Consider the following 14,427-nt stretch of genomic DNA (forward strand, 5'->3'; position numbering starts at 1 on the left):
TTTCATCCGAAAAAATGACGTTTTGCCATTCGTGCACCCAGGTTCGTCGTTGAGAACACCATCGCAGGCGCTCCTGTCTGTGATGCAGCGTCAAGGGTAACCACAGCCATAGTCTCCGAGCTGATAGTCCATGCTGCTGCAAACGTCGTCGAACTGTTCGTGCAGATGGTTGTTGTCTTGCAAACGTCCCCATCTGTTGACTCAGGGATCGAGACGTGGCTTTACGATCCGTTACAGCCATGCGGATAAGGTGCCTGTCATCTCGACTGCTAGTGATACGAATCCGTTGGGACCCAGCACGGCATTCTGTATTACCCTCCTGATCCCACCTATTCCATATTCTGCTAACAGTCATTGGATCTCGACCAACGCGAGCAGCAATGTCACGATACGATAAATCTCAATCGCGATAGGCTACAATCCGACCTTTATCAAAGTCGGAAACGTGATGGTATGCATTTCTCCTCCTTGCATGAGGCATCACAACAACGTTCACCAGGCAACGCCGGTCAACTGCGGTTTGTGTATGAGAAATCGGTTGGAAACTTTCGTCATGTCAGCACGTTGTAGGTGTCGCCACCGGCTCCAACCTTGTGTGAATGCTCTGAAAAGCTTATCATTTGCATATCACAGCATCTTCTTCCTGTCGGTTAAATTTCGTGTCTGTAGTACGTCATCTACGTGGTGTAGCTATTTTAATCGCCAGTAGTGTAAGTAAATGTGGTATATGTTTCGAACTTATGTGATTATTTTAAATCTACCTACTACATAATTTGTTATAGGCAGGATCCTACGAAGTCGGCATATCGTTGTGTAAGACGTAATGACGGAACGCATATTGTGTTCAGTATTGCTATTCTTCCTCATCGCTACGCCCTTTCATTTCTGGCCACGCCCTGCACGTACCACAAACTTGGACGAAATCGATGACGACGGCTAGGCACGGTTTGCTGTAGCTGTGCGATTAGCACGAGGGCAGACGGCGTCCCTACGCTGGCTGCCAGGTGTCCGTATGACACGGGAGCGCGTCGCAGCTCTTGCCGGCTCGTCGTCGCCCACGCGCCGTGGACGAGCGTGTCGGCGGCGCGTCGCGTCGCGACACTCAGCCACCCGCAAAATCTCCGAGAGTGTTTACGGCGCCAAGCGCTTACGACTTAAAATTGCTGACGCGCCGCTTGCCTTGTAATTAGTTACAACCCGAATGTATCTCTCCATTTTCGTGCAATCCCGTGCGATACAGTGAAATTTCCAGGAGGGGACCGTTTTCTTTCATCAGTGTAGTGTTGCAACGTTCGTTCTTGTATGAGATTTCAGAACTTCCCTAACGGGAGATAAACGGGATGTACTGTTCCGTAGACTTCCTCGTGAACGATTGCTGGGAGTAGGAATTATTTTTGTGATCTGTTAGACTACCAAATCAGATAGAGTCGCCAACTAGTTTAGTTGATGTGGTGCCGCCGTTCACACCCTAAATCGGAAAGAAAAATCAGCCTAGCGTATACAGATTTTTGTGCTCTCAATGAGATGTATACTGATGGCTACCCGATATCCAAATGATCACCTGGTAGGGGTATGAAGATCGTGCAATGGAACTTTAAAATATACTACAAATTACTTGAGACCTGTAAGTACAGCTGAAGGTGTCATATCTACTACAGAAGAAACAGTTTTGGTCTCCATTATCTTCATCTGACAAATTTTTGATAATATGATAATTCTTTTTGGAGTAATTGGTGTAGTAGTACACGAAGGTATAATCTGTACGTTAGCTGACGTATCGACGTAAAACGTCATGGCACAGATGATAGCAAATAAAAAGTTTGCTCTTAATTGGACGGAACAGTCTGCGAGACGACGAACACGATTTTTTTGCTAATTAAGAACCTTTGTCAGCTCTGGTTCGCGAAACACCTACAGTGGCGAAAAAAAATTGTAATCGGCGGTCGACAGAAATGAAGCGATATGCTCATAATATTGCTGTGGCCATGGAGGCGAAAGATGATGGTACCCTGGGTACAATGAAAAGGATTTCCTGTAACCAGTGAAGTATGAGAATAAATAAGAGAAAAACTAAGTGATGGTATACAATACTGAAGAAGAATTCGAACCTCTAAAAATTACAATCGAAGAGAGGAAACAAACGTCACAGAGGAATTTTCCTATTTGGGAATTTGTGGACACCAGAATGGAATCGTGCGCAGGATACGGCAGGCCCAAATTGCATTTAATTTAAGAACGAACTTACTGCTACGTTCATCAGTATGGAAATAAGTAAACAATTTGTTTGGAGTCTTCCCCTGTACGGGTGTGAAACCTGGACAACATCAAAACAAAAGAGAAGACGGGAAGAAGCCCTGGAAGCAGGAAGGCTGAAAGCTAATTCATAGTGCGATACGCGCTTCGGAGCACAGCCAGCTAATGAATCCAAAAAACCACAGCAGCAAGAATTACTGTCAGGTGGCGTCCTCTTGGCCGTTTACTTTTCTGACGTTCGCTTTCCGCCAGCGGAGGCATGGCTGGGGGTAGGCAAGCGACGGAGTTCGGTGAGAGCGGCTGGATATGGCCCCGCGAAGAGTCGCGTCTATATTCGGTAGCGGCGAGCGCGCCGCCTTACAAGGGCTTTCCTCCGCCAAGGAGAACCGATTCAAGAGCCGGCCGGAGCGTAGCGCTCGGTGTGAGATGTGAGACGCGGCTTCTCCAGTTTCCAGCCCGGAGCAGGGTGGCGAGGAGCGGGTCTAGCCTCCCCGGCCGCGTGAAATACGAGCTCTGGCTGGACGCAGCGGGGGCGCCTTTTATGTACCCACATCAAACACTGCTTTGGTAGCGCTTCTTTGCACAGGACGCTCCGAATCCAGTGCCAATCTATCCTTACGCCCATTTTGTGTCTCGAGACTGATGTTAAAGCTGTCTTTTTATCATACTGAACAGACACGTCAAATTGCCAGGCGAAACGAGGCAGTTGGCAGGACGCTAAAACTGGTGATGAGTCTACGAAGTACATCCTGTCTCAGCGCTGACCTCCATGTTGAACACCATCTCTGGAAAGTGACGGATGGGCTACCAGTTCCTTAACAGTCTGCTAACACTGCGTATGGAAACGAAACTGAACATAGCCAGCCTCTGCGAGCATCACGAACGACGGCCACGGGTACGACCATGACGACGGCCGACAGCACCACCACCACCACCACCACCACCACCAGAATAATCTCTAAAAAAAAAGGCGTGATAGAAAGGAAATGTATCTTAATCGCCGAATAGGCGCTAAGTTTTTAGTACACTGAATATAAACCGGTATTTCGTATCATACGAGTGTAATAATGTTGAGTCAATCTCCATAGCTAACACTACAGCATTCTTCACACGGACCGAAAACAGAGACAATCCAAATAAACGCGGCACATTTCATCACGGCTTCCTTCAGTAAGCGCGACGTCGTCATGGAGATGCTTATCCAACTCCAGTGGAAGACGCTACAAGAGAGTCGTTGTGCATCTGGATGTGGTTTACTGTTAGGATTCCGTGAGTATACATCTCTAAAAGGCTCGACCGAACATTAATTCTTCCTGCATACATTTCGCGAAAAGAGTTTGACGGTAAAATTAAAAAGATTCGAGCACAAATGGAGGCTTTCTTCCCGCCCACTATTCGGGACTAGGGAAGGAAAAGCAGACGGGGGAAAATGTGATAATACTGCACGAGGTATCCTCCACCACTCACGGAAAGAAAGCTTGAAAGGTACATACACTATTTGACCAAAAGCATCCGGACAGCTATTAGTCAGGGTGCACACGAACAATCACAGCCCCCAAACTGTAAAATTTTAAAATTTGCTTACATCCTACCGCATTTAGCGTTTTTTAAGCGCGGCAAGAAAACTAACCAAAAACATGATAAACACACACATACCGTAATACCACCTCCCTCGTGGTTCAATGTCATTTTTATATTGTCGAAACAAGTTCCTTAAGAGGTTACTATTTCGCCCATGTTTCCTGTGAATTTGTGGTACTAACCGTGCTTCAAAGAGATCACCTTAAGACGAGACCGAAGAAGTAAAGTAAGAAACGACACGGCTTGATGATATTATGACAGACAATGAGAAATGGCACCAAAACTCTCACGAGAGAATAGCTACATTGCACAGTGGATCTCGCTAATCAACGGCAAAACAAAGGGAAATTTACAATACCTTTTGGTTCGTGTCTCAGTGTGGAAATATAGTTATAAATGAAGTGCAGCTCCTCACGTTAAGTCCATTGTGGGCTGTAACTACCGTATGATAGCGAGGTAGATATGCTAATGTGTTAATGGGGAACCAATTTACTCTGGAAAAAATTAGTTCCAATTTTCGCCACCAAGTGCAAATCTGGCGCTGCACAACACCTCGATGTCTGCAGTGCTCACATTGTACAAATTGTGTAAGTGGCGGTTAATAATAAAATCAACATTATGCCGTTGTCAAATGTTTGATCTTTTCTGTCGATGTCTCGTTCCTAGCCCATTATGTATAGAAACATTTCTATACATATTTCTTGCATTCTCAGCATCAGATATGCACCTGGTGGCCAAAACTGGAACTAATTTTTTTGCAGCGCAAATAGGTTCTGGATTAACGCATTAGAAAATCTACCATGTTTCAAAGCCATACCATAATTACAGCCCACACTGGATGTCTGTGAGTAGCTACACTTCAATTATAAGCACCCCGTATTCGGTTAATACACTGTGAACAACCATAAACGAAGTTATTTTAGTAAAAAGTATAAATCAAATTAAGAACTTAGAAAGAGATCTTAGGATGTTAACTGTCAGAATCAAAGAGCATGACCTTTTAATGAACTGTAATTGTCTTTCCTAACTGCAGCATGAAAGGCGGACATTATTATTGTCAGGAAAGGTACAGTACAAAGAATGTGAATTACTTGCTGAAGAAGTGCCATTAAGCGCAGTTCTTACTTTTCCAACGTAACCTTGTGTCACTCTGTGCTGTGTCGGAAAATTATAGTTATACCGTCGTTCAGTTTTCCGGAGGTAGACGCACTCCAAGGTGACAGCCAACCTGCCATTAGGCCAAGCACTGAGGCAACAGCGACCGCAAATAACTTCATGATTGCAGCGTCGTAGTGCTACCCTAGGCCTCAGTAAAACAGGTGAGACTGTGGCTTCTTTATTCTGGCCAATTACATCTCTTTTTCGCATACGGAGCGTGTGCAATGAACGCCGCAAGTACGATGTCATTGGAGCTCTTAGGATGCTCCGTTTAAGATCTGCGCAGGATGTGATACCTAGGTGGCTGTGCAGCCTTACTGGCACGGTTACCAGGAAACTGCATTTGCCGCCTGCTCTGCGCGTCCCCCTGTAACTCTAGGAGAGAGGATGGCAGCCGTGCTCTGGAAACCCCCGTGCGACATCCGATCCCCAGACTTCGGCAAAATAAAGCGAGTGAGCGCTTGCCGATTTCGCTACCCAACAAGGCAAAGAGCTTCTGCGCGTGACTTGCATGACGCAAAACAACTGAAAATAAAAACCTCCGTAAGCAACTTTAAGCACAATGGAATATTACATTTCAGACGCAGATTTCACTCTCCTTCCACATTTTTTGAGTACAAAAGAAGTTATGATAATTATGAAAACATTCACGCAGTCTTTCAGAGTCTGGGAGGAGGGAGGACCTCCAGCGGGGGAGTGGGGTGCAGCTAAGTCCTTTCCACATCTCTGACGCAGGGTGTGCTCTTCGTCTCACTATTAATTTGATTTTTAACAGCTAATGTGAGTACTGGCTGCGAATTATTGAATGTTGTAGTGTGTCCGAGGCTTAGGTTAGACTTCAGATAGAATAACGAACCGAAATTAATAAGAAAACTATAGCAAACACTTATCAATTTAGCTCAGAAATATGAGAATAACAAGCGCTGGTGACTTTTACAATAATTATCAAATGGAGACGAATACAAAGCGATAAATAAAGCTACCTACAAACATGTCAGGAAGAACAATGAGGGAGTAATACTTAACGTTTCAGTTGCCTTTTGGTGAAAGCATTATTTTGTCAGTTAGTAAATACACAACCGACACGAATAAAACTGTTTATACTACCATTTGAAAACATATTTTATGATATATTCGCTAGTGATTGTCCGCCTCTGTAGCCGAGTGATCAATGAGACAGACCCTCATGTGGGGGGACTCGGGTTCGATTGTCAGTACTGCCAAGGATTTTTCCTTGATGGTAGGACTGGGCCGAGTTGCATTCAGCCTCATGGTGGCAACTGAGGAACGTCCACAAGACCGGGAGTGCTGTGTAGTGACCCCATTCCCCTACATACCGCTTTTGTGCTGTACGTGTCCCTTCACGTATCCACTTCACTATCACATCGGAAACAGTGGACCTAGGGAGTGTGGAAATCTCGCGTACAGACGTATGACACAAGTGACACGCAATTACCTGACCACATTCGAAGTCCATGAGTTCCGCGGAGCGCCCCATTCTGCTCCCTCACGATATATGAGGGTATGGCATTGGTGGCCGGGAGACCTCTAGCGGGGCGGTTCGGCCGCCACTCCACAAGTTCTTTAACGCCACTGCGGCGACTTGCGAGTGAATTAGGATGAAATGATGATGAAAGACACACATCATCTCGAGGCAAAGAAAATCCCTGACCCCGCCGGGAATGCAGCCCGGGACCCCGCGCGCGGGAAGCAAGTACGCTACCGCAAGACCACGCTCCCTCACGATGTCTAATGACTACTGAGGTAGCTGATATGGAGTACCTGGCCGTCGATGGCAGCACTATGCACCTAATCCGAAAAACGCATGTTTTTGGGGGTTTCAGGATACATGGTGTAAGTGGAATGCTTCCCAGCTGGCCTTGTTTCCTCTCACGAACAATAGTAAGCTGAGTGATGCACGGGTGGCTCAGTTGGCAGAGTACTTGCTCATGGCAGGCAAAGGCCCCGATTTTGAGTCTCGGTCCGGCACACAATCTGCTAGGAAGATTCGTATGCTACCCAATAAATAGCAAATATCGTCTTCAGAAAGATTTTATTCCTGGTCTGTCATTCATTTATCTCACGATACTTTGATAACGGCGGGTTCGTTTCTCTACGAACTCATATTTCGGATGTCAGATCGGAAAATGTTTGGTGTGAACTGTATTACTTGCTCTAATGTTTGCTTCCGTACATTGAGTGTCCATACCTCTAGGACGAAAAACAAAATAAATAAATAAATAAATAAATAAATAAATAAATAAATAAATAAATAAATAAATAAATAAATAAATAAATAAATAAATAAAGTGTACACCACCACTTGTATTTTCCCATATGTCGTTTATATAAGCTAAAAGCTAATCTCAACACCATATATTCATAACACACAATTTCATTTCAGCGAAGATTAGGCTATTAAATTTCTTGATACGAAGAAAACTGTTTATAATGAGCTTGGAATACTTAATTCTGGCTGTTCTCACAAAAAAACGCCAGTGTTATTTACTTTCGGTTGGTCAAAATATGATGATATATATAGGAACAAATTATGTGACCACAAAATAAAACATTAACTTCCAGTTTTCTACGTGATCGGTTGACAGCTGCGCTTCTCCAAGTATTATTTTTCAACTTTTTTATAGGCACGTACTCCATTATTACGAGATGTATACAGGGAAGCGCACTGCTCTCACCAACAATAAAGAAACTGACTTACATTAATTATTTATCAAACGGTACACATTATATCAGACAGGGGCGCAGTCTTTTAACTACTGACGAAATATTTTCTCAACTCCTTCAAACTGGAAATTATAACCTAGTAAATCAAACACGCAAACTAAATAGGTTTCTTTAATTGTGTGTATACCCATCACCTTTATTACAGAACGTGAACATATCAGAATCATATGGGCTGTATAATACTACAGTTCTGTACAGTATGCATAATTAGTAACGCCTTGCAAGCGTCAAAATCTCGTCAAATCGTTTACTGATGTATGCGCATGAGTTTTGTTGCGCGTGCTGCCTACACAGTAGGTTCTTCCTACATGCGGGCAGCCGGTGCAGCATTTTATTGGCGGATATGCAGAAGTGGAAGGTAAACAACCTTGGGGGAACCTGCCGTGTCATAAGACAGACGTATCATTCCAGTACCAGTTTGAAGGAAGGCGGAATATGTAATAGATACTGATAAGTGGCAAGGGTAATCAGCACCATTTGTCGTGAACTAGTAGGTTGGTGCATAAGTTCGTAGAGTTTTTCCATTAAGTTTAATAGACGTAACAGATACACATAACAGGGACTTTAATCATCAATCATATACTCTCCTTCACTTTTTACAAAAGTTTTCCAACGCTTGGGTAACTTCTCAACTCCACGAGAATAGGAATCATGTGGTTTTGAGGAGAATAAATCGTCGAGTCATGGTGAGTAAGGTGATGCAGAATGACTTTCCAACCCAACTCCAGTACAGTGTTTAATGTTAGTCTAGGAATTGTCGGTGTTGTTCACACGCCAACTGATGATGAGCAAGCAGAGATGCACATATGGCCACCCACTGGTTTAATGATTTCGGATCAGAGCATGCGGTACCCGTACACCCGATTTTTGAACCTCCCCTACTGCATGAAAATGTTGCACGATGGTGGAATTATCACAGTTCATCACATTAGCCATGCCACTTCTCGAGTGCATCATTGTGAGTTAATCCGTTTAAACGACCTCCACCTAACACCGAAGGAGTCATTGCTGTCAAAACGGTCCTCCTTAAAACGTGAAAAACATTTTCTTGTTGTGCTCTGGCCAGTGGCATTATTCTCATACAAGGCGCAAATGTTTCTACCTGCCTTCGCCGCTGTCACCTCTACATTGAATTCAAATGCAAGAGTATGTTGGAAATTTTCTAATTTCTCCACTAGACACTTCATTTCCTAGCTCCAGCAGAACCACACACTATTTCCAAATGACAAAATGTAAACTCAAATAGCAACAGTGAAATACAAATAAAAAATGACATTCGATAAACACATAGTAACCTGAACACCAACATGCAAAACAAAACCGCTACGAACCTATGCACCAAGCTAATATTTTGCCACCGACCGGGAAACTGCAACGAGCTGCGCACTCAACCCCCGCCCCTTGATGTCAGATCATGGGTATGTTCTTCAATGGCGTACAAATCATTCTCGAACCCTCTGTACGGCTGTGTCTGCAGTTATAAATATCTTCGCAGAAGGTATTATTATGCAAGATTTCGACTTTACCTCACGGTAAACGACGACACACGAAAACAGAGAGCAAGTGCACAGCATCACGAGATTGAATGTCGCTCGGAGACTCATTTAGGTACGTGGTGCCGTAAGGAAAGTACAGAGGTGAGACACAGCAAAACTGGAATCATTCCAGCGACAATATACGTCAGCGCGTTTGCACAAAGACAGATTTAGAAAGAGCACTTTTGCTGTTCGCCTGCTACTGAAACGACAATCTAAGGACAGTGGTTGAGGGACGGCGAGACCACGAATTGGGGATAGGGTGTTTGACGTCCACTCCTCAACACAGGTCGTGTAGGACGGGCAGCCATCTGCGGCGTATACGACGACAGAGTACTCGTAGAATGCTTTTCCGGGCACAAACGTTTTCGGAGTACACGGTTTAGCGCACTTTGTCGAACATGGTGCTACGCAGCAAACGATCCATAACGTGTTCCCATGCTGACCGAATGACGTCGTCAATTACGATTGCAGTGGGCAGTGGATTATTGAAGTTGGACAGTGGATACATGGAAACGTATCGCCTGATGCGGTGAATCATTTTTCCTGTTATAACAGATCGATGGTCGCATCCGGATACGCTGTCATCCAGGCGAAAGTCTGCTAGATACATGCACCGCCCCAAGGACGCAGGAGGGACATTACCCTGGGTTTCCAAGGGACCGATGACGGTAATCGAAGGCATCATGACAGATGTGGACTACTTGAACATTATTGCGAACCATCTGCATCCCTTCATTATTGAGGTCTTCCCTGAAGACGACGGCAACTTTCAGCACCATAACTGTCCGTATCACAAGGTCAGAACCATGATACAGTGGTTAGAGGAGCATTATACTCTCTCGTTGATATCTTTGCCACCAAATTCGCTTTTGGGCATTCGATGGAACACATCTGGAACGCTATTGCGTGCCAAGCGCCCACAAACCACCGGACCGTAATTTATAGGAATTGCATGGTCCTTACGTAGGCATCCGATACCACATACCCCCGGGAACCCAACAAAGAACTGTCTAATCCATGCCTCGCAGAATCGCTGCTGTAATGTGTTCCAAAGGTACATTAACACTTCACAAACTTTTGGCTCGTCAGTCCCCATCGTATCGGCAGATAAAAGTGTATGAAGCACCTCACGCCAAAAGCATGTAGGAAGAAATAGCGATGGACATTTTACACGACAATTAATTACGAGAAAAATGATAAAAAAACTAACACGAAAACGAGTGTCTCAACAATGTACTGATTTTATGTGCTGATGCTTTACTGTGGACGGAACATCACGGCAGGAACACAACAGTAACCGAAGCAGCGTGTAAAATCAATGTGGTTATGTCATGAAAAAGACAAAAGCGATGTCACATCTACCAGGAATATCAGCCTAGTGTTACCTTTCACGCAAAAAGATGGTTTTGCAATTAGAAACGATGAGTGATTTGATGTATAAATTGTTAGAACATTTAGGATATTAACCAAATTTAGTACCCTCTGATTTACACCTGCCTCGGAAATACGTTTTGAGTCCGCTGAAATTGTTACAACGGTCATAGATGAGGAATTTACAAGACATTTCTGGATTACAATTCAGACATCTACTCACTGGTGGTTTCCTTGTACTGACTACCAAGGGACAAAGTCGAATGAGAGAAAAGTATATTTCTGATTTGATACGACAGTGTTCCATCGCCACCGCAAGAAATTTTCATCTAGTCCCGGTACAAGTCCTCGAAAAATCAACAATATCAAACTTCCGGCAGCTTGCGTGTAACTAACCTATTGTTTCCAAATCTGTACCCCACAAGCCGCATTATACTTCATGTGCCACTGTCACTTCCCATTTCCTATTCGAGTCACCAATGCTGATCGGGAAGAATAGCCGACTTTAACGTCTTTAACTTTCCATTCGAGCTCAAGTCTCTCAAATTTTCCCTTCATGGCGTTTTTGCGAGGAGATGTAAGAGGAAACAATACGTTGGTTGACACTTCTACAAATGTACGCTGTCTCGGAATTTTAACAGTAAAGCACACAGTGACGCATAATGTCTTGTAGCGTCTACTACTGGAATTGGGTGAGCCTCTCCGTAACGTTTTCGTGTTTACTAAATGAATCCGTGACAAAACGCGCCGTTCTTCTTTGTGTGCCTTCCCCTACTTGTTAAGTACCACACTAAGAAACAAGACTCTAGCACCGGTGGAATGAGCCTTTCCGAAACACACTTTCGTGAGTACACTACACTTCCTCGTAATTATTCCAATAAATTTCAATCTACTTCCTTTTCCACGGTTAGTTTTTATGTCGTGGTTCCACTTTAAATGGTGCCGTATGCAAACGCCCAGATATTTAACGTTACAGCGGCGAGTCTCATAATTCTGTAGGCAATATGACGGAAGAGCGATAAGAGCACATAGCGGGGAGGGGAGCAGAGCGTCAAACCGCACGTGTCCCGCGCGTAAGCTGACACTGGAGGCCGGAGGGCGTCGCTGGGGTCTGCCCACAAAAGCTGGCGGGTCCTACAGTAGGTGCCGACTCTGCGGAAAGGGGATTAAGCGCATCACGCCACGTTGAGGGGGCTCGTGTTGAAAAGGACAATACAGTCACTTGACATCAAATAATAATCGTCGATGTAAGTGAGGGAACTGGACAAAATGTGCTAACAAAGGAGTGCCTCCACGACCCACGCTCTTACATTATAGAATGATGACCACAGCTTCACAAAGTACGAGCACATATGTAACCGCGGGAATTTTAAAATCTTCAGGACGTCACTTAACACACCACAGGTAAAAACTAAAATGCGCGCTTTACTGACGACATACCCGTCTAAAATTTCATCCCACGCAGAGGGAAACAGTGGATTTTCATGTAAATAGTTAACAGAGAATCGGAGACAAAGGTCACGCCAGAGTTTTAATGTAGCTCACATATAGAAATCTGACTCCAGTCAGTATGAGTCGAAGAACATGCAAGGTAGGCAGTACTTAAATATGGATACTAAGTGAGCTGTAAGGGATACCCAGAAGAAATTCGGAATTGCGGTTAAAGGGCAGGAGAAAGAAATAAAAGCTTTGTTTGCTTATGACGAAGTAACTTGATCAGAGGCAGCAAGAGACTCGGAAAGCTCGTCGAACAGAGTGAGTGTGTAGTGTAGGTTGAACACCAACAAGGGTAGTGGAGAGTAATCGAATTACTTAAGGTGATGCTGAGGATATTGAGAAATGAGACATTACAATGAGTAGATCAGCTTTGCTGTCTGTGCAGCAGAATAACTGACGATGAGCAAAGTAAAGTAGACATAAAATATGCAGCTGTTAACAGTAAAAAAAGCTTTTCTGAAAAAAAAGTATCTGTATGGAATGTAGCATAAGCTTTTCTGAAAAAAAAGTATCTGTATGGAATGTAGCATAAGCTTTTCTGAAAAAAGTATCTGTCTGGAATGTAGCATTATACGGAAGTGAACCGTACAAACAAGAACAGAACTGAAACTTGAAATTTGGTGCTACATGAAATGCTACAGATTAAACGATTAGATTGAGTAACTAAGGAGGAGGAACTGAATCGAACTGGGGAAAGAAGAAATTTATGGCACACGTCGTTTAAAAGAAGCGATCGCTAAGCAGGACACATCCTGAGCCATCAAGGAATCGTCAATCTGGAAATGGAAGGAAGTGTCTGGCGGTAAAAATTGTATACGGAGACGAATCTCGAATACAATAAGCAGGTTCAAATAGATGTAGGTTGCAACAGCTGTACAGAGATGAAAAGTGTTGGACAGATTTAATAGCGTGGAGAGCCGTAGTAAACCAGTCGTCGAACTGATGAGCAACAACCACAAAATCTGATACTACAATTAGTCACGACATAACTGCACGAGGCGCCTCACGTGACTATGTCCTAATGTGTCACAAACCGTTAGTGATAAAGAAAGAGACATCCAAGCAAGTGCTTGCACACAAAGGGGACAGTATTTTTCCGCAAGGTTATTTTCAAGAATACTTAAGTTCACTGAAATACCGAGAAATGGATTTTTTAAAAAAGCAACACTATTCTGTTTTAGCAACTAAATGGCTCCTGACAAGATGGGTACAGTGACACAAAGCTTGTTACAGTCATCAACGAATTCTCTAAAAGTATTCAAGAAGGTGCCGAACGTTCTGTCGACATCTGGTGATACTGTTCAGTTTCGATCTCTTTGGCGTTTACAAATCAGTTCAAAATGTTCAAATGTGTGTGAAATCTTATGGGACTTAACTGCTAAGGTCATCAGTCCCTAAGCTTACACACTACGTAGCCCAAATTATCCTAAGGACAAATACACACACCCATGCCCAAGGGAGGACTCGAACCTCCGCCGGGACCAGCCGCACAGTCCATAACTGCAGCGCCTTAGACCGCTCGGCTAATCCCGCGCGGTTTACAAATCAGTGGAAGGGAATCTATGCTATATGGAAAGTCCTCGACTTTGTTTTTATAAAATAGCTGCAATATTTCCGTTGATACAAAAAGTTTATTAATGTTGCCACACAGGGGAGGAAAAGCTCGTTCTCTCTGTACTACCGGACGCCTATGATCTTGTATCGCTGTCTGCAACTTTTTCAATGTACAAGATGCGTTCCCGGTAGTGGGATATACTGAAAGAGCATTTGACAAAGGGCACAGGCTAAGCGTATATAAATGAGCACTTTCGCGGCATGGCAATTATTTGAAAGTGTCATACGCGTCTCACAGCTGCAAATACATTTCACCGTACTGTGCTGAATGACACAATTAAATAACGATTGTAAATATACAACACGAAATGCCTCGCGAGAAGGCAGTGCGAAACTGTAGCCTGCGGCGACCTCCGCCGTATTTGCGCTTTCGCGGTCGCAGCTGTGGTTAGCTAACTCCCTTCCGTTTACAGCGACCTCGCTGACCTTTAACCAGTCGCGGCACCTTTGTTTACCGGTCTCTGTTTACCGTTTTAAGCAAACAGTAGTCTAGCGTTCGTGAGCATGACCTCTCATCCGAAGCACAGCCAATTAAACTGTCAAGGACGAGAATGTCGGGATGTTTCAGAGTGAATTAGTACATTAGTTCATCACCGATGCTAATATACTGCGTAAATACCTTTCATTACTTGGCGCGATGTAGTAGCAATGCTTACGTCAGTATACCAAC

The 14,427-nt window shown here is 44.1% G+C and overlaps 1 protein-coding gene across 4 annotated transcripts in view; it reads right to left on the minus strand.

The window, feature by feature from the left end:
• LOC126349520 (protein phosphatase Slingshot) overlaps nucleotides 1–14,427 on the minus strand; it is a 572,249-nt gene that overhangs the window by 228,787 nt on the left and 329,035 nt on the right. The gene's annotated exons all lie outside the window — the stretch shown is intronic.

The sequence above is a fragment of the Schistocerca gregaria genome, chromosome 1, assembly GCF_023897955.1.
Source record: "Schistocerca gregaria isolate iqSchGreg1 chromosome 1, iqSchGreg1.2, whole genome shotgun sequence".
Classification (NCBI taxonomy): Eukaryota; Metazoa; Arthropoda; class Insecta; order Orthoptera; family Acrididae; genus Schistocerca; species Schistocerca gregaria.